The 20425-nt window shown below is 37.1% G+C and overlaps 1 pseudogene; it reads right to left on the reverse strand.

The window, feature by feature from the left end:
• Positions 1-16397: 16397 nt before the first annotated feature.
• Positions 16398-19414, reverse strand: LOC140846730 (uncharacterized; annotated as a pseudogene).
• Between the last annotated feature and the right edge of the window lie 1011 nt (positions 19415-20425).

The following is a 20425-nucleotide window of genomic DNA, read 5'->3' on the forward strand; positions in this document are numbered from 1 at the left end:
ATGTACAATATCATGTCATATGCTAACAGGGACATTTAACTTCTTCCTTGCCCATCTGGATGCCTTTTCTTTCTTTGTGTTGTCTGATTGCCATGGCTAGGACCTCCAGTCCAATGTTGAATAGAAGTGGGGAAAGTGGGCATCCTTGTCTTCTTTTCAGTCTTAAGGGAAAAGCTTTCAGCTTCTTGCTGTTAAGTATGATGTTGGTTGTGAGGTTTTTTTAATTATAATTCATTTTGTTATCATTAATCTATAATTACATGAAGAACATTATGTTTACTAGACTCCCACGTTCACCAAGTCCCCCAAACAAACTCCATTATAGTCACTGTCCATCAGCATAGTAAGATGCTGTAGAATCACTACTTGTCTTCACTGTGTTGCACATCCCTCCCTATGCCCCCACCCCACATTATACATGCTAATAGTAAGGTCCCCTTTCTTTTTCCCTGCCCTTATACCTCCCTTCCCACCCATCCTCCCCAGTCCCTTTCCCTTTGATAACTGTTAGTCCATTCTTGTGTTCTGTGATTCTGCTGCTGTTTTGTTGCTTCTGTTTTGTTTTGTTCTTATACTCCACATATGAGTGAAATCATTTGCTACTTATCTTTCTCTGCCTGGCTTATTTCACTGAGCATAATACCCTCTAGTTCCATCCATGTTGTTGCAAATGGTAGGATTTGTTCCTTCTTATGGCTGAATAATATTCCATTGGGTATATGTACCACATCCTCTTTATCCATTCATCTACTGATGGACACTTAGGTTGCTTCCATTTTTTGGCTATTGTAAATAGTGCTGCCTTAAACATAGGGGTGCATATGTCTTTTTCAAACTGGGCTGCTGGATTCTTAGGGTAAATCCCTACAAGTGGAATTCCTGGGTCAAATGGTATTTCTATTTTGAGCATTTTGAGGAACCTCCATACTGCTTTCCACAATGGTTGAACTAACTTACATTCCCACCAGCAGTGTAGGAGAGTTCCCCTTTCTCCACAACCTCACCAACATTTGTTGTTGTTTGTCTTTTGGATGGTGGCAATCGTTACTGGTGTGAAGTGATATCTCATTGTGGTTTTAATTTTCATTTCTCTGATGACTAGCGATGTGGAGCATCTTTTCATGTGTCTGTTAGCCACCTGAATTTCTTCTTTGGAGAAGTGTCTGTTCAGCTCCTCTGCCCCTTTTTTAATTGGATTATTTGGTTTTTCTTTGTTGAGGTGCATGAGCTCTTTATATATTTTGGATGTCAACCCTTTATCAGATCTGTCATTTATGAATATATTCTACCCTACTGTAGGGAATCTTTTTGTTGTATTGATGGTGTCCTTTGCTGTACAGAAGTTTTTCAGCTTGGTATAGTCCCACTCATTCATTTTTGCTTTTGTTTCCCTTGCCCAGGGAGATATGTTCATGAAGAAGTCACTCATGTTTGTGTACAAGAGATTTTTGCCTGTGTTTTTTTTCTAGGAGTTTTATGGTTTCATGACTTACATTCAGGTCTTTGATCCATTTCGAATTTACTTTTGTGTATGGGTTATCCAGTTTCATTCTCTTTTATGTAGCTGTCCAGTTTTGCCAGCACCATCTGTTGAAGAGACTGTTATTTCCCCATTGTATATCCATGGCTCCTTTATCATATATTAATAGACCATATATGTTTGGGTTAATGTTTGGAGTATCCTGTTCCACTGGTCTGTGGCTCTGTTCTTGTGCCAATACCAAACTCTCTTGATTACTGTTGCTTTGTAGTAGAGCCTGAATTTGGGGAGTGAGATCCCCCCACTTTATTCTTCCTTCTCAAGATTGCTTTGGCTATTTGGGGTCTTTGGTGTTTCCATACGAATTTTTTGAACTCTTTGTTCCAGTTCGTTGAAGAATGCTGTTAGTAATTTGATAGGGATTGCATCAAATCTGTGTATTGCTTTGGGCAGGATGGCCATTTTGATGATATTCTTCCTAGCCAAGAACATGGGGTGAGTTTCCATTTGTTAGTGTCCTCTTTAATTTCTCTTAAGAGTGTCTTATAGTTTTCAGTGTATAGATCTTTCACTTCCTTGGTTAGGTTTATTCCTAAGTATTTTATTCTTTTTGATGCAATTGTGAATGGAATTGTTTTCCTGATTTCTCTTTCTATTAGTTCATTGTTAGTGTATAGGAAAGCCACAGATTTCTGTGTGTTAATTTTGTATCCTGCAACTTTGTTGTATTCCGATATCAGTTCTAGTAGTTTTGGAGTGGAGTCTTTAAGGGTTTTTTTTTTTATGTACAATATCATGTCATCTTCAAATAGTGACAGTTTAACTTCTTCTTTACCATTTTGGATTCCTTGTATTTCTTTGTTTTGTCTAATTGCCGTGGCTAGGACCACCAGTACTATGGTGAATAACAGTGGGGAGAGTGGGCATCCCTGTCTTGTTTCCAGTCTCAGAGGAAAAGCTTTCAGCTTCTTGCTGTTAAGTATAATGTTGGCTGTGTGTTTGTCATGTTTGGCCTTTATTATGTTGAGGTACTTGCCCTCTATACCCATTTTGTTGAACGTTTTTTTCATGAATGGATGTTGAATATTGTTAAATGTTTTTTCAGCATCTATGGAGATGATCATGTGGTTTTTGTCCTTCTTTTTGTTGATGTGATGGAAGATAATGATGGATTTTTGAATGTTGTATTGTCCTGGCATCCCTGGAATAAATCCTAGCTGATCATGATGATGATCTTTTTGATGTATTTTTGGAATTCGGTTTGCTAATATTTTGTTGAGTATTTTTGCATCTATGTTCATCAGGGATGTTGGTCTTTTTTTGTGGTGCCTTGCCTGGTTTTGGTATTAAAGTGATGCTGGCCTGATAGAATGAGTTTGGAAGTATTCCCTCTTCTTCTACTCTTTGGAGGTCTTCACTAAATGTTTGATAAAATTCAGCGGTGAAGCCATCTGGTTCAGGGATTTTGTTCTTAGGTAGGTTTTTGATTACCAATTCAATTTCCTTGCTGGTAATTGCTCTGTTCAGATTTTCTGTTTCTTCTCTGGGGTCAGCCTTGGAAGGTTTGTGTTTTTCTAGAAAATTGTCCATTTCTTCTAGGTTATCCAGTTTGTTGCCATGTAACTTTTCATAGTATTCTCACATTATTCTTTTCTATTTCTGGGTTGACTGTAGTGATTTTTCCTTTTACCCTTCTGGTTCTGTTTGTGTGTGTAGACTCTCTTTTTTTCTTGACAAGTCTAGCTAGGGGTTTATCTATTTTGTTTATTTTATTGAAGAACCAGCTCTTACTTTCATTGATTCTATTGTTTTACTCATCTTGATTTTATTTATTTCTGCTCTAATCTTTGTTATGTCCCTACTTCTACTGACTTTTGGCTTGTTTTTCTAGTTTCTTTTTTCTAGTTTCTTCTTCTTTTCCTAGTTTCATTAATTGTGAGCTTGGAGTGTTCATATGGGATTGTTCTTCTTTCCTGAGTTAAGCCTGTATTGCAATATACTTTCCTCTTGGCATGGTCTTTGCTATATTTCCACAGATTTTGCGGTGTTGAATTATTGTTGTCATTTCTCTCAATATATTGTTTGATATTTATTTGGTCATTGATCCATTGGTTATTTAGGAGCATATTGTGAAGCCTCCATGTGTTTGTGGGATTTTTCATTTTCTTTGCATAATTTATTTCTAGTTTCATGCTTTTGTGGTCTGAGAAACTGGTTGGTATGATTTATATCTTTTTGAATTTACCAAGACTCTTTTTGTTGCCTAATATATGATCTTTTCTTAAAAATGTTCCATGTGCACTTGAGAAGAATGTGTATTCTGCTGCTTTTTGGTATAGAGTTATGTAGATATCTGTTAAGTCCATCTGTTCTAATGTGTTTTTCGGTGCCTCTGTCTCTTTACTTATTTTCTGCCTGGTTGATCTGTCCTTTGGAGTGAGTGGAGTGTTGAAGTTTCCCAGAATGAATGCATTGCATTCTATTTCCCCTTTTAATTCTGTTAGTATCTGTTTCACATACATAGGTCCTCCTGTGTTGGTTTATAGATATTTATAATTGTTGTATCTTCTTGTTGGATTGACCCCTTAATCATTATATAATGTCCTTCTTTGTTTCTTGTGACTTTCTTTATTTTGAAGTATTTTGTCTGATACAAGTACTAGAACTCCTGCTTTTTTTCTCCCTATTATTTGTATGAAATATCTTTTTTCCATTCCTTCACTTTTAGTCTGTGTATATCTTTTGGTTTAAAATAAGTCTCTTGTAGGCAGCATATAGATGGGCCCTGTTTTTTTATCCACTCAGTGACTCTATGTCTTTTGATTGGTACATTCAGTCCATTTACATTTAGGGTGATTATCAACACGTATGTACTTATTGCCATTGCAGGCTTTAGATTCGTGGTTACCAAAGGTTCAAGGTTAACTTCCTTACTATCTAAGAGTCTAACTTAACTCACTTAATATGCTATTACAAACACAAACTAAAGGTTCTATATTTCTCCTCCTTTTTCTTCCTCCTCCATTCTTTGTATATTAGGTATCATATTCTGTACTCTTTGTCTATCCCTTGATTGACTTTGGGGATAGTTGATTTAATTTTGCATTTGCTTAGTAATTAACTATTGTACTTTCTTTACTGTGGTTTTATTACCTATGGTAACAGCTATTAAACCTTAGGTACACCTCTATCTGTATCAGTCCATCCAAAATAGACTGTAGAGATGGTTTTTGGGAGGTAAATTCTCTCAGCTGTGGCTTATCTGGAAATTGTTTAATCCCTCCTTCAAATTTAAATGATAATCTTGCCAGATAAAGTATTCTTGATTCGAGGCCCTTATGCTTCATTGTATTAAGTACATCATGCCATTCCCTTCTGGCCTGTAGGGTTTCTGCTGAGAAGTCTGATAATAGCCTGATGGGCTTTCCTTTGTATGTGATCTTATTTCTCTCTTTGCCTGCTTTTAACAGTCAGTTCTTATCCTTGATCTTTGTCATTTTAATTATTATATGTCTTAGTGTTGTCTTCCTTGGGTCCCTTGTGTTGGGAGATCTGTGGATCTCCATGGCCTGAGAGACTATCTCCTTTCCAAGACTGGGGAATTTTTCAGCAATTACCTCCCTGAAGACACTTCCTATTCCTTTTTCTCTCTCTCCTTCTTCTGGTACACCTATAATATGAATATTTTTCCATTTGGATTGGTCACAGAGTTCTCTCAATATTCTTTCATTCTTAGAGATCCTTTTTTCTCTCTGTGCCTCAGCTTCTTTGTATTCCTCTTCTCTAATTTCTATTTCATTTATTGTCTCCTCCATCATATTTAATCTGCTTTTAATACCTCCATTGTGCCCTTCAATGATTGGATCTCTGATAAGTATTCATTCCTGAGTTCTTGAATATTTTTCTGTACCTCTATGAGCATGTTAATGATTTATATTTTGAAATCCCTTTCAGGAAGATTCATGAGGTCAATTTCATTTGAATCTTTCTCAGGTGTTGTATCCATAATTTTGCTTTGAACCAGGTGTCTTTAGCATTTCATATTTGTATATGGCACCCTCTTGTGCCCAGAAGCTCTACTCTCTGGAGCAGTTCAGCCCCTGAAGCAATGTCTGGGGTGGCAGGGGAGTGATATTGGTGCCTGGGGAGAGGAAAGAGCTGTTTCCTGCTTCTTGGCTGCTGTGCCTGCCTCCACAGCTGGCGGATATGGATCCCTGCTTTCCGCAAGTGGCTTAATCTCAGTCTCTCCAGGCATTCTGCCTCTCTTAGCTTTCCAACCCCCCTAATCATGAGAGTTCTGTGAAAGCGCCATGAAATGTAGGTTTGTGCTCTCAGAGAAGATCTCTGGAGTTAGGTATTCAGCAGGCTCAGGCCTCTACTCCTCCCACCCCACCCTCTCCTTGTTTCTCTTCCTCCAGCCAGTGATCTGGGATGGGGGATGGGCTTGTGTCCCAGTGGGCCATGGTTTTGCATGTTACCCTGTTCCATGAGATTTATTCTTTTCTCCAGGTGTATGCAGTTTGGCACAGACCTCTTTCCTGTTGCTCTCTCAGGATCATTCATATTATATTTTTGTGTTATATGCAGTTTTAGGAGGAAGCCTCTGTCTCACCTCTCACACCACCATCTTTAATCCCTTCCTATTTTTTTATTTTTGAAAATGCTACTTCCATCCCTGAAGGCAACAGCTAGAGGAGTTCCCCTCTGGCTATACAAAAATTAGAAAACTTGGAAAAATGCAAAATAACCATTAGAAAACATACTTTTGGAAATAGGCAGTCCAGAATGGTGATCCATGAGGGACTGGAGAAAGAAAATGTGGTGTGATTGTGTTAGTCAAGAGACTTTCAAAGAAGAAAAAGCATTTATAGTATTTACCATACTAGGTACCAAGACTTATTAGAAACTCGTCTAGTTAATAACAAATATTATTGGTGCAGAGATAAACAAAATGGAATAGAGAATTCAGAAATGGCCCACACATGTGTAAGTTTAATATATGAAAAAAATGGCATTGCTGCTAGAGTAAGACATTGTACTTTTATACATGAATAAATAGGGTTCAGAGGCTGTGGAACCATTATACCCATTTCTTTGCCTGACCTGCTAGACATGTGATTTGTTTCATAATATGAGATATGTGTGGTGGACAATACTTTATATAAGGTTGATCCTGACACTAGGTGATTATAGTGAAAGGATACACCTTTGCCAAATTATTGTGCAGACTTAAGAGGGGAAAACCCACCACATCACAGACATGGTTTAAGAAAAAGACTTTATTGGGGGATTTATGATCCCAGGCTCAGCAAGAAAATGCAGAGATGAAGCAATTCTCCCTCTGTATCATGCCAGGCACAGACACTGATGGAAATTAAGTGGGTCTGTAGTCCAGAAAAAGGAATCTTCCTCTGTTTCTTTCCCTTATCACAAGCAGAAGATCCTTTCAGGGGTCTTCAGTGAGGGTGGGCCAGACTACTTGATACCAAGCAATCTGGATTTAAGATATGGGGTGTTTATAATACAATGTTACAACTCATGCAATGGAATAATACACAATTTATATAAAGAATGCAACACTACATATGTTAAATGATACTACTACACACAAAAGATGAGTGGAGATATATACATGATACCTGAAACTAGACACCAGTGAGGGAATAAAGGCAGTAGTGTTCTAGAATGTAAAGGAAACTTGCTGTTTGGCTCTATCTCCATTTGTACAGTTAAAAGAGAATGGGAGATAACGTTTCCTATCTTTGTGTTGGATCAAAATTAGTACTAGGCAACCTCATCCATCATTTTTTAAATGAATTAAATTTTAATTAAGTGATTAGAGCTGAAATTTCCCTGCTGCAGGTGAGTGCTTATTGGGGTCGAGAGTCAGAAGGGTAGGCTTGGAGCTTGACTTTCACTACCTGGAAACCTGGGACATTTTCAAGTAGACTGCAAGATTCTTATACGAAGTTTAGCACACCTGCCTGCAATCCTCAAGCAAATACCAGGAAAGCAGCAGGCTGGAAATTGCTTTTCATAGCCAAGATGTTCAACAGTTACATTCATTTTAATATCAAACTTGAACTATGTGGGTCCATTTTCTTTCACTTTATTTGGTCATTGAGCCACTGTAGAGCCACTGTAGACACTCATGGGAATGTTTATGGAGAAGATCCTCAGACTGAAGCCCCAGAAAGTAGACATCAAACCTCAGCGAGAAATGACGTGGAATTGACTGTGGAGGAAACACACAATTCGTTTAGGAATAGAGAAATTACTGGTGACGGATATCCACTTAATGACTCCTGTGAGTCTGGCAGGACTCAAACCCACAACCTTTGAATCTCTTTATGTTAATACTAGCTAGAAGCCCAATGCAGTATACATTGCACCACAGAGTCTGACAAGATATGCTTTTGGCTGGAGCCCTAAGATTGTTGATCACTTATTTCATTATCACTATAATACATTCGTGGAAATCTATTCAGCCCCTATAAAGACTTAAGTACACCAAAATAAAACAATGCAAAGGACATGGATCACCAACATGGAAAAGCTATTATCATTCACTTCCATGAGATAAGGAAGAGTTTGATCAAGAATCAAAAGCCACATTTTATTTCATCTGGTCTCTCCAATCAATGCTTGGGAGAGGTGGCTTTACGAAAAGGATTTGAGGTACTTCCAGCAAAAGGCTTTGGGAGATATTTTTACTATGTTCCACCACTCTCACCTTCTTCTAGTTCAACTCTGGGGTTGTCATTCTAAAAAGGGAGGACTATCTTGTGAACATCTGTGCTCTTTTTCAAAATGGGTTCTGTGTGTGGTTTTGTCAATAGTGTCAAAGAGAAAACGATGAGCTTGTTGCCCTCTTTTTAAGTGAGTCCAGGTAGATTTGGAAATAGCCCAGGTTTTCTAACTGTAAGTCCGGAAGAGGAAATCCTGGGGTAAAATACCTCTAAAAACTGAAATCAGTCACAGGGAGAAATAAAATTTAAAACCCGTTTATTGCTTACAAACTGCAATCCAGCGTCGTCTCTCTCCTCTCCTGCTCCAGAAGAAAGCAAGCAAGCAAGCGAGCAAGCCCCTCCCCTTAAACTCTCAGGTTTAGACACTCCCTCGGTTGCCCAGGTAATTACCCATTGACGTGGAGATGAACTTCTCTCCACCCCTGAGGATATGCAAATGCCCCAAAGCCAGGCGAGATACTCTGGAAATGTTACAATTTTACCCACACTAACCCAGGAATTCTCTGCTGGTGACTCTTGGACTGAGATGCAAAAGACACTTTTTTTTTGCTGCCCTCTTCTGTGAGGCCGTGTGGTCCAGCCGTTGGTCAAGAGGGCTGATGTCTTTGAGGAGAGAAGGGATGGATTATAGATGAAGTCACTGAAAGTGAAACTCAAATGCAGGAGGGTCCAAGCTTTGTCAACGTGGAACACTTGAGCGGTTGTGATCTGAGCAACCAGAGCAGAGTCGTGGAAGGAAGAGAAGAAATTTCAGGCTATCCTGACTAAATGACAACTTAGTGCATGCAGTATGACATGGACAAATATGACCTTGACAGAGGTGAATTCCAAGCCCACTCCTCGACGTGTAGTCCAGAAAGTACCTAGTCCGGAGCCTCAGACCATTGAATCACAACCAGCCTCACACACCAGCCATTAATAACGACGGCGGGAAAGGAAATTGTCCCAGCCTTCTTCCTCTCCACTCCACGTAGCATCCAGAAAAGAAAATAACCAATACAGAAAATCACAGGACAACACACTAGCTCTGAACTTTTGCGTTCTGTCTGCAAAAACGCAAAGCAGAAGGGAAGCGTGTTAGACCGAAGTGGAAGGATAAACTGAATGAAAAACCTCTTGCGCCCCTGAGCTGGGAGCCAAGGGTTGAGAGCGGGTTTCCGTTCACACCCTCCCCGCCCTCCCCCTCCTGGTCCCCCCCAGAGCTCGTCTTCCAAGCATCACGCGCCCGTCACTTCCTTATTTCCTGGGCGGAAAACCTAAGAGGTGAGAACGTAGTAGGTAGAGCTGTGGGTTTCTGATTGCGGAGAGGAGATCTTTCCCAGCCAGCTAGTTGCAGCGCTCACGGCCTTTCCCGCTACAAGTTATTTAAGAATGAAGGTCGGTGGAGAGGGCGCACGTGAGAAAGACTTAAGGTCCTTAGCATTTTAACGAGCCCCTAAGGCTGTTGTACTGAACACTATTCCACACTTCTATGTTTTTTTATTCCTCCCTTCAGTTTTCTTAAATTTCTGTAATTCCTCTTCCCTCCATCTTATACTTAATCCCCTTCATATTTCCTGGTGTTCGAGGGAAAGGATAGGAGATAAATGATAGGAAGTAAATATCACAATTCATATGATACATACTATAAACTTTCCCAAATACAATGTGGTTAATATTTTAGGTGTAAACCTAGGAGGCTAGGGACGCCGAGTGAGGGGATTCAGAGGAGGTTTTCAACATCTTTTTTCTCTATTTGCACATTACACGCAAATCACCGGGAGCATTTCCTTCCCTGAAACCCATTAAACACATAATCATTCAACGAGGAGGCCTCCTGGGATGTTATAGTAAGGGTTGGTGCCATCCAGGCCTAAAATTAGGGTTGCCCTGACTCCTTCTCCGAGCTGAGTAAATTTGGTTCCAGTTTCGGAGACTCCAGAGCAAATGATCCGCAAAGAAGTCAGGAGCTAGTTGATGCAGGGACCTGAACTTTGAAGGAAATTTGTGTGGTGAGTACTCTCATCTTAGTGCTCCTAACTGTGGGGGATGCTGGAGGGAGGTGACCTACTTTCCCAAGGCTTCATTCATCTGAAATTTTTACCCAACTCGAAAACACGTACTTTTGGCTACTCAAGAATCTTAAACTTTACATAGTTCGGGAAGAGCAGGATCGCACGGGTGGTTATAGCTGAGTGGTTAAGGCAATGGACTAGAAATCTACTGGGGTCTCCCTGAACAGATTCGAGTCCTGCTGATTACGTATGGTGTTTTGCCCCACGCTAAACCTGTATGCGCTTCTCTTGTCTCACCGCAGAAGGCGTTTGTTTCAAAGGTCCCGCAAAATCCCACTGCCACCATTCTCGCACCTGCTCCCCAGAGAAGAAAGTGACTATAGTTGTTTCTTCTATACCCTACAAGTCCTTTCCCCCGGAGATGTGCAGGGCTCAAGGATGGCTCCAAGTTTCTCTCTTCATAATCCTGCTCGAGTAAGCTGTTTTCGAAGAGACAATTTGGTGAAATTCCTCAAATAAAGTGCAGGGAACAATTTATGACACAAAAGAGGAACTTTTATTTAAAAATAAAATGTATCATTGAGTAAAATTGACTTTTTGAACTCATATGCATATATTCGTGTAACCCCTACCATAACCAGGATACAGAACAGTTACATCCATATAAACCTCATTTGTGTTATTCCTCTATAGTCACTTCTTAACCCCCCCCACTTAACAGCTGACAAACCGATACCTTTTCTATCCCTAGTTTGGTCTTTTTGAGAATGTTATAGAAATTGAACCAGAGAGTATGTAACCTTTTGAGATTAGCTTCATCCCCTTGCAACAGAACATGCCTTCAGATTTATGCAAGTTACTGCATATATCAAAATTTCTTATGTTTTTGCCACTAAACAGAATTCCATTGTGTGGATGAACCAGTTTATTCATCCAACCATCGAAGGACACATGGGTTGTTTCCAGTTTTGGGCAACTGTGGAAAAAAAGGCTGTAAATATTCGTGTACGTAAATTTTCATTTTCCTTAGATTCCTAGATGTGGGATTGGTGGGTCACATGGCAAATGTATGTTTAACTTTATAAGCAACTGTCAATTTTCCAGAGTGGCCATTATTATTTTTCATTCTCATCAGCAGTGAATAAGATTTCTAGTTGCTCCTCATCCTCACCCACCACTGATTTTGTCAGTATCTTTAATGCTAACTATATTACTAGGTGTGTAGTGACATTTCATTACTATATTACTTTGCATTTCCTAATGGCTAATAACATTGAACATATTTTTGTATGCTTATTTACCATCTTTATGCTCTAAAGTGAAGTTTCTGTACATTTTTTGCCAATTTTTTATTGGATTGTTTGTTTTCTTACTGTTGAGTTTTGAGGATTCTTTACATATTCTAGATACAAATTCTCTATCACATATATGATTTGAAAATATTTTCTGCCAAGCTTTAGCTTCTCTTTTCATTCTCTTAACTGTGTCTTTTACAAAGCAAATATTTTAAATTTTGATGAAGTCCATTTTTTACTATTTTTACTCCTATGGAAAGTTACATCTAAGAACTCATCCCCAAACCCAAAGTCATGTTGATTTCCTCCTATGCTTTCCTCTAAAAGATTTATGTTTACATTTACGTCTATGATCAATTTTGAGTTCTTTTGGTGAAATTTAGATTTACATTAAGATTTCTCTCTTTCTTCCTTTCTTTGCATATGAATATCCCATTGCTACACTATCATTTGTTAAAAGACTATCATTTCTTCATTGATTTTCTTTTCACCTTTGCCAAAAATCACCTGACCGTATTTGTGTAAGTTTATTTCTGGACCCCTTCTTCTGTTTTATCTACATGCCTAACCGTTTGCCAATATCTTGCTATCCTGATTACTGAAATTTATAGTAAGTCTTAATATCTGATAATGTGATCTCTCTCATTTAATTTTATTTCAAAATCGCTTTAGCTATTTTAGTTCTTTTGCCTATTCATATAAGTTTTAGAATAAGCTCTTCTCTATCTATAGAAAAGTCCTGCTGGGATTTTGATAACAATTGGATTTAATCTACAGATCAATTAGGAGAATAGAGAGGGTAATGCTGGTGTTCTTTTCTCATATGTTTGCTGATATTTTATTTTAATCATCTTCTAACAGTTGCTTCATCAATTCTTTCCATGATATATTTGTATTCAGTGGGAGAGAAAGAGTAAAGTGTGCTTACTCAATCTCATATGGGAATAGGAACTTAAGATACTTTTTAAAAAATGATAATGAAGATGTCAAAATTTACTGGAAATAAAGAATATGAGAGCAGAGAAAAGGACTAATGGATTTGGAAGATAGTTTAGAACAACTCTAAAGAAAACAGTAGAAAAACATCAAAGTTAGAAAACAGTAATGAAAGAAAATTGAACAACACTTCAGGAGATTCAGTATCATCTGATTTCTGGCAGTTCCAGAAAGAGACAATAAAAAAGGTGGAGAGGAATTCTATAAAGAAATGAAAGAAAAATTCTCATGACTGAAGAATTTGATAATCTAGATGGAAAGGATTGCCCTTTATGGCTAGTACTTTTAAAGTCAAGCTTAAAAAATATTTCCCTAGTTCAGAGTCATGAAAATAACCCCCTATGTTGTATTCTAGAATCTTCTTTGCCTTATTTATCTATCAATTTATTTAAATTTTATATTCAGATATACTTGGAATTGGTTTGGTGTATAATATGAAAGGAATAGATTTAAATTTTCTTCCTTGTGGATAGTCATTTGATCATTTCTTCCTTACAGATATTCACAATTTATGCAAAGACTATTCTTTCTATTTCTGTAATATTTCCTTGCTCATAAAATAGAGTATCAAATGTGGAAGTGTAAGTCTGAATTCTATTTAATACCATTGTCTCTCCTGGGACAGTGTTATGTTTTCCTAATTATTCTGTCCTTATGTCTTTAGTATTTGGCAAATTTGTCTAATTTTGCTTGCCTTTTAAAATATAACTTAGGCTAATGTGGTCCTTTTCACCTTAATATTATATTTTAGTCATATCACCAATCTCCAAAACAAGCTGATGGTATAATTACTAAAAATGCATGGATCAATTTGATGTAGAATTAACATTTTTACAATGTAGACTTCTTTCTAGGAATTTGACATTTAATATGACACTTAATAGCATATTTATTTGAATTTTCTTATTGTGTGTTGTTGCTTTATAGAAAATCATACAATCAATTTTTATGTTAATGAGAATGTAAAATTGCACAGTCACTCTGGAAATAGTTTGGCAGTTTCTTATTAGTCAGCAACTGTACTCTTCAGCATTTATCCCAGAGAAATGAAAACTTATGTTTACACAAAAGATGATATATGAATAATCATAGCAGCTTTATTTGTAATAACAAAGAAATTGGACACAACCAAATGTCCTTCAGTACATATGTAATAAAATCTCATAGTTTATATAAAAATCTATACATGTCAAAAGACTTTTAGTACACTGTACTAATGTTAATTTCCAGCTTTTGGTATTGTACTTTGGTGGTATAAAGAAGTAACCTATAGGAGAAATTGGACAAAAGATACATGGTCTCTGTACCACTTTTGCAATTTGCCATATATCTGTAATTATTAAAAACAAATAATTTTCAAAAGTTAAAAATATCATGAGTAGAAACTATTCTACAGGAAATTTCTACACATGTATTGAGATTATCATATAATTACTCTGTTACTTATTAATATTATAAATTGAAGGATTTATTTTTTTGGATTTTTTTATATTAAATCACATTGCATTTCTGAGATAAACCCAAATACACTAAAGCCTATTATCTCTTTTATGCATTACTGGATTTGTTTTGCTAGTACTTTTAAAGGTGTTGCATGTAAGTTCATGAAATATCCTTATTTTATATTCATATCATGGTTAGTTTGGCCTCATAAAATAATTTTCTGAGCCCTTTTCTACTTCTTTAATAATAGTGATTATCATCCTTAAACATTTGATAGAATTATACTGGTTTAGGCTTAAATTTTTATTGTGAATATTTATTTAAATTAAAGGTTCAGTTTTGTATATTACAGGATCATTAAGACTTTATATCAATCTATTTTAATTTGGGAAATTTTATTTTTAATATAGTTTACATTATTTTAATTTTGAAAATTTATGACAGTTTTACTTTTTTTCACTTTTGATATATGCTGGAGTTGTAAAAGTGTTTTTTCTACGATTGATATTACTTGTGACATTTATTTTTGTTGTTTTCCATGATATTGTCAATTTTATTACTCTATTATCAGTTTTATTAAGAGATTAACATTTTTTGCAGAAAGTAAGTGTTGGAGAGGATGAATAGAAATTGGGAGTTTTATGCATTGATGGTAGAAGGGTAAAATGGTGTAGCAGCTATAGAAAGTAGTATAGCAATTCCTCAAAAATTAAACATGTCGGGGTTGGGGGAAATGAGTGAAGATGGTCAAAGTGTATAAACTTACAGTTAGAAGATGAATAAATCTACAGTATGTAATGTACAGCATCGTGACTATAGTTAACATTACTGTATTGTATATTTGAAAGTTTCTAATAAAGTAGATCTTAAATATTCTCTTACATATAAGAATATTGCATCTATGTGAAGTGATGAATGTGTTAACCAACCTTATTGTGGTAATCATTTTGCAGTATATACACATGTCAAATTATTGCATAATATACCTTAAACTTAAACATTAAATGTTATCTCAAAAAGCTGGAAAAAATAAAAAGTAAGATTACTATATGATCCAGCAATTCCATTTCTGGGTATACCCAAAATAATTGAAAGCAGATATTTGAACAGATATTTGTACACCCACGTTCAAAGCAGATTACTTACAATAGCCAAAATGTAGAAGTAACGCATGTTTCCATCAATGGATGATGGATAAGCAAAATGTGATAATATACATAGAATGAAATATTATTCAGCCTTAAAAAGGCTGATGCATACTACAACATGGATAAACCTTGAAGACATGCTAAGTGAAATATACCAGTCACAAAATGACAAAATTGTATTATTCTGCTTATTTAAGATACCTAGAAGTAACTTCATAGAGACAGAAAGTAGAATGGTTTCCAGGGTCTGCGTAGATGGGGGAATTGGGAGTTATTGATTAATGGATACAGAGTTTCAGTTGGAGAAGATGAAAAAGATTCTGTAGGTTGGTGGTGTTGATGATTGCTTAACAATGGTGAATGTACTTAATGCCACTGAACTGTGCACTTATAATGGTTAAAAAGATCAAATTTATGTTATATATATTTGTATTAATATTTAATTGTATTAATTATTTGCTCTTTGCTTTGTTATTTCCTTCCCTAAAATTTCTTCAGAAATTAATTAGTGGTTGATTCTGAATTTCATGGAATGAATGCTTAGATTATTACTCTTTTTTTTTTTGCTTTTTGTTTTGGCCAAACTTTTATTTAGTATTCTGTAGTTGCTTAACATACATTTAAATGGTCTTATTGGGGGAGGGAGAAAAGGGGAGGTTCTTGGAGATTCCCAAGGAAATGTCTGGAAGGCAAAATACTGCTAGTGTTATCCATTAGCTTTTTTGGATTTAATGGGTGAATGGCACTTTCCTTATGTAAGCCTCTGATCTCATATTTTTCATACTGAGAACACTCTGAAGACACTCTGAAGAACAGTTTGAAGACACTCTGAAATCCTAAGAGTAGCATACTCCCACAAAATAGCTTGTTTGTATAGGCAGAAGGATTCACCTCTTCATTTTAGCTGGATAGATGTTTGTGGAAGATCTTAGAATTGTTTGCCTTTTTTACTGGGGAAAATCAGAAAAGGAGGTGACCTTTAGGGACACTTGGAGAATCAGAACACTAGTACACAAGTCATGTCTTAACACATTTAACATTTCCTTGTTGAAAGGAATGTCATAAAATCATAAAAATCAAATAAGATTAAACTTTTTTTGTTCTCAAAATAACATAAAAATTGTGGAGGGGGAACTTTAACAGGAAATTTTTAAAAGGTAACACAGTTTTTCCTTCTAGTAATCCTTGGGCAGTTATGACAGAATAGCTTCCACTTTTTGTTTCTTTGAACAGGGATTTTGGTCCAAACTTGTTTGTTTTTAACATCTGCTTCTGTTTCCTCCTCTATCAAATCAGCTTCCTCCATGGCCACCACTTCTTGGTGCTCCACAGCTTGAACTGCTGTAGGAATCACAGGGAGAAGAGTACCCTCTTTCCATAGAAGGGAGAAGCCCTCTTTCTTGTCTGCCAACCCAATCACGACCACTTGAGTAGAGATCACTTTGGCTGCTTGAGTAACTCTCGACTTCCACCACGTCCAACATGTGAGCTGCTATACTCATCAGAGTGACTGCTTCCACCACAGGATGATGGGGGCCCTCGTGTAGGTAGGGCAGTATGTGAGTTACCATAACACTTGCATGAATCTCTATAGGAACCTCCACTTGGATGATCTGAATAGTCACGATCACGACCACAGCTATCTTATCACTGTAGCCTCTTGATGGGTGGCTATCAGGTGAGCTGGAATGACCATAATCGTGTTGAATATAATCTCTTGGTGGTGATGCATTATGTCTTGTATCACAAGAATCTGGTAATCTCAGCTTGAATTTGGGTAATCTCAGCTTGAATAGCTAGCTTGTTTGTATAGGCAGAAGGATTCACCTCTTCATTCACCTTTAGTGGAATATCCACTATCTCTTGGGGACAGATAAACATCTCTATAAGAGGGCAGGGGTTTCCTTTGAGATAGGCCTCCGTAATGTCTCTCCCACATGATACAAGAGCTCTTCCTCCCATTCCACTGCTGCTTCAAACTGCTCCTATATGGGCAGAACTTTTAGGAAGAGGACTCCCACTTCATGGTGGTCGTGCTCTTTTTACTGAAAGTGGTCTCCTGGAAGAACTCATGTTAAAATTAGTAGAATACCCATCATCATCCATGAGCCCTCCACAAGAGGTGGGGGTTCCTGGTTCCTCCACTTCCTCCTTTTCCACCTCTAAGACCTCTTGGTGGGCCTCTGCTTCTTGGAGGTGGAGGTAGCCCTTGTCTACGACTTTCAAAAGATGGTTCAGTGGCCTATTCTATGTTATGGCTTTTTCCATCAAAAGACTTTCCATTCATGTCTCTGGCTGCATCTTTGGGATCTGCTGGGTTTTCAAAGGTGACAAAAGCAAATCCTCTTGATTTCTTGGTTTCACTATCTTTCATCAAGACTGCTTCTACTATTCCATATTTGCCATACTGCTTCAAGGGCTTTCTTGTTTGTTTCTGTATTAAGGCCACCAATCATTAACTCTCTGGTGATAGTCAGAGGACTGGTGGCTGGTTCAAGCTCCTGTGAGCTCTCCAAGAGGAGCGTCTTAGCAGCTCAGCATGAGGGAGGGCTGCCCATTCCGAGGACGGAAGGAGGAAGCCGTCAGCACTACAGTGCAACCAGCATTTATTTGTATATGTATTTAAGGGGAGCCCCCTAAGTACACATCCCACTGAACAATACCTCTTTATATGTACAATTTTTATTGTCATTTATTTAAAAAGTTTCCAATTTCAATTGTGATTTGTTCTTTGAACCATAACTGAAGCATATTTATTATTTTTAAAACAAATACAACTTAACTTTCATATATATATTTCTAGCATAATTTTATTGTGTGAAGTTATAGTATGTATTTAACCTATTATATTTTTAGAGCATTGCTTTGTGGTCTAGTAAAACGTCAAGTTTGAGACAATTCCATGTATACTTGAAAAAAGTTTGAATCCTAAAGTTGATATGTGCATTGTTCTCTCTATGTATATCACCTTGTTTTGTGATTTTTTTTCTATTTGCGTTTTTTATTAGGTTTTCAGACAGGCATATTGTGCAAAAATATCTCACTACTATTGTGGTTTTATCTGTTTCTCTTTTTACTTCCATCAATTCCTCGATTTTTTTTCTCCATTTCTTAATCTTCTAGAAGCAAGAATTTAGGGGTAGCATAGCACTTTTATAATTTCTGGGTAAAGCATAGCACCAGGGGGGGAAATGTGATTGAAACAGATTGCCCAGGAAAGCTCTTTATTGGTGGCCTTAGTATAGAAACAAAGGAGAAAGTCCTTGAAGCAGTATTTGGCAAGTATGGAATAGTGGAAGTACTCTTAAATGAAGATAGTGAAACCAAGAAATCGAGATTTGGATATACCAGATGTTCCCTCCAATTGAATAACTGCATCAAGAAAAGCCTAGAAAAAAAGTTTAATTTGAATAAGCTTTAAAATACACATTGAGTTTTAAGAGAAGTACTATTACGTGGAAATACTTTTACGTTTCCTTTCTCAATGGAAACAAAGAAAATATAATTCAAATATAATTTCTCTCATGGGGAACTTCAAATAAAGGTTGAGGAGAAGTTGCAGTGGAGACTCCTATTGCCGTGTGCTTAAAAATGAGCCTGCTTTCATCCACTGGGTCTGACCTAACTCTGGGCTCCCGAAACTGCATCATTAGGAATTCAATCCCATAACCACTTCATGAGAGAAACGCTCATAACTGGTTTGACTAGAATCTCAGCTTCAGGTGTGGTTGCACCTTTGCCTCCTAATTTACAGTATTAAGGCTAATGAATTATGCAGCCTGAATTTGAAGAGAATGTTTCTTTATGCTAATTTTACTTGAGTGATTTCATTTCTTAGTAGCTACAATTAGGCTACACGATATAAAGTGGAAACCCAAATACGGAAAATTTTTACTCTGGGTCACAGAATCTTCAAAGATTTTGTGAATTTGCCAGAATGGTTTGCTTGGTGACATGTTTTGTATCTAGGCTCATCTTTGTGTGAGAGGGTGCATAAGTTTCCATTCCATATGCCATGGGGTGCTAAATCGACAGAAGTTTTAGAAACCTCTAATTACTTCATAACTAATTAAAGGGAGAGAGAAGAAATTGTCAGCTCTATTTTCGTGTTTTGAGAAATCCATAAAATGACTTTCAGTGGCCATGAGGTCCCAAGCAAATTCTTTTTAACTCATACAAACAGGTTCTGTACATGGGCTCAACACCTCTATCCTGCATGACAACCAATGATCACCAACGTATCAAAGATCAAAGCCCCCTTGGAAGCTCCCATGCTCACTGGCAATGAATGTCCTTGTTGGTTTTTCATGTTCGTACACCATTGTTGGCACATCCCCCTAAAAGTAAACAAATGGAGGCTTGTCTGAGCCATAATCCTAAGTCCATTATGGAACTTAACTTTTTATCTTACTATTTATACTTTAATCTCTTACTGCTGGCCAAGATAAACCACTCCCTCTTTTATATTTGGAGACTGTATACTGCACTCTTACTGTGCACTTTGTATGTGGATAACCATGGACCAGCTTGTTCTGCAGAGTAGCATTATCAATTCTTGTGCAAACTAAAAATTTCCATTGCTATTTGTATTTTAGCTTTCCATATCATCTGTGGCATTAGACTCCCAGTTATAAGCACTTCCTCCAACCTGTCTCTGGGTGGGCTTTGTTTTATGTTTATGTTTATAGAGCTTCCTTCCTTGTAGATAGTCATTTCCACAAGGACAGGGCTTGTGCCTTTGTCTCCAGCACCTTGCACAGCACCCGGCTCTCCATAGAGTTCCATAAAACTAATTAAACAAATTACGTTGAAAGAGGTACTAATATAAATGTTTTTCATACAATAAGTACATTAAAATATATTTATCTGTTTGAATCCTTTTATTGCTTCAATTCTAATTTCTTATATTCGCAATTCTTTCTTCCTGCTTTTTGGGTTTATATATATATATTTTTAGAATAGCCCTAAACCAAGAATTGACTACCCAGAGGGACATGGGTTATCACTCAACCTGCAAGAACGGCTAATTCATTAAAGGATGGGAGGTCTCATCTCTATTTCACAAGTGCTGGTTTTACATTCCCTTAAAAATTATTTCCTTTGGCTATGTTTTTGCTCTTGTGCATAACAGGATAACATTTCTTCAGGAGCTGGAGATTATATGCAGTTGTACTGCGTGCACACAACCTGAGTCTTGTGATAGTTTTGTGTGGAATTGTTTTGCCGGTTTCTTCTGCTTTTGTTTGCCTATTTGGTTTTAATAGCTGAAGCTATTGGAAGGAGCGGTGGCCCCTTTTGAAATTTTGTTCCTTCGAATTAG

The sequence above is a fragment of the Manis javanica genome, chromosome 16, assembly GCF_040802235.1.
Source record: "Manis javanica isolate MJ-LG chromosome 16, MJ_LKY, whole genome shotgun sequence".
NCBI lineage: Eukaryota > Metazoa > Chordata > Mammalia > Pholidota > Manidae > Manis > Manis javanica.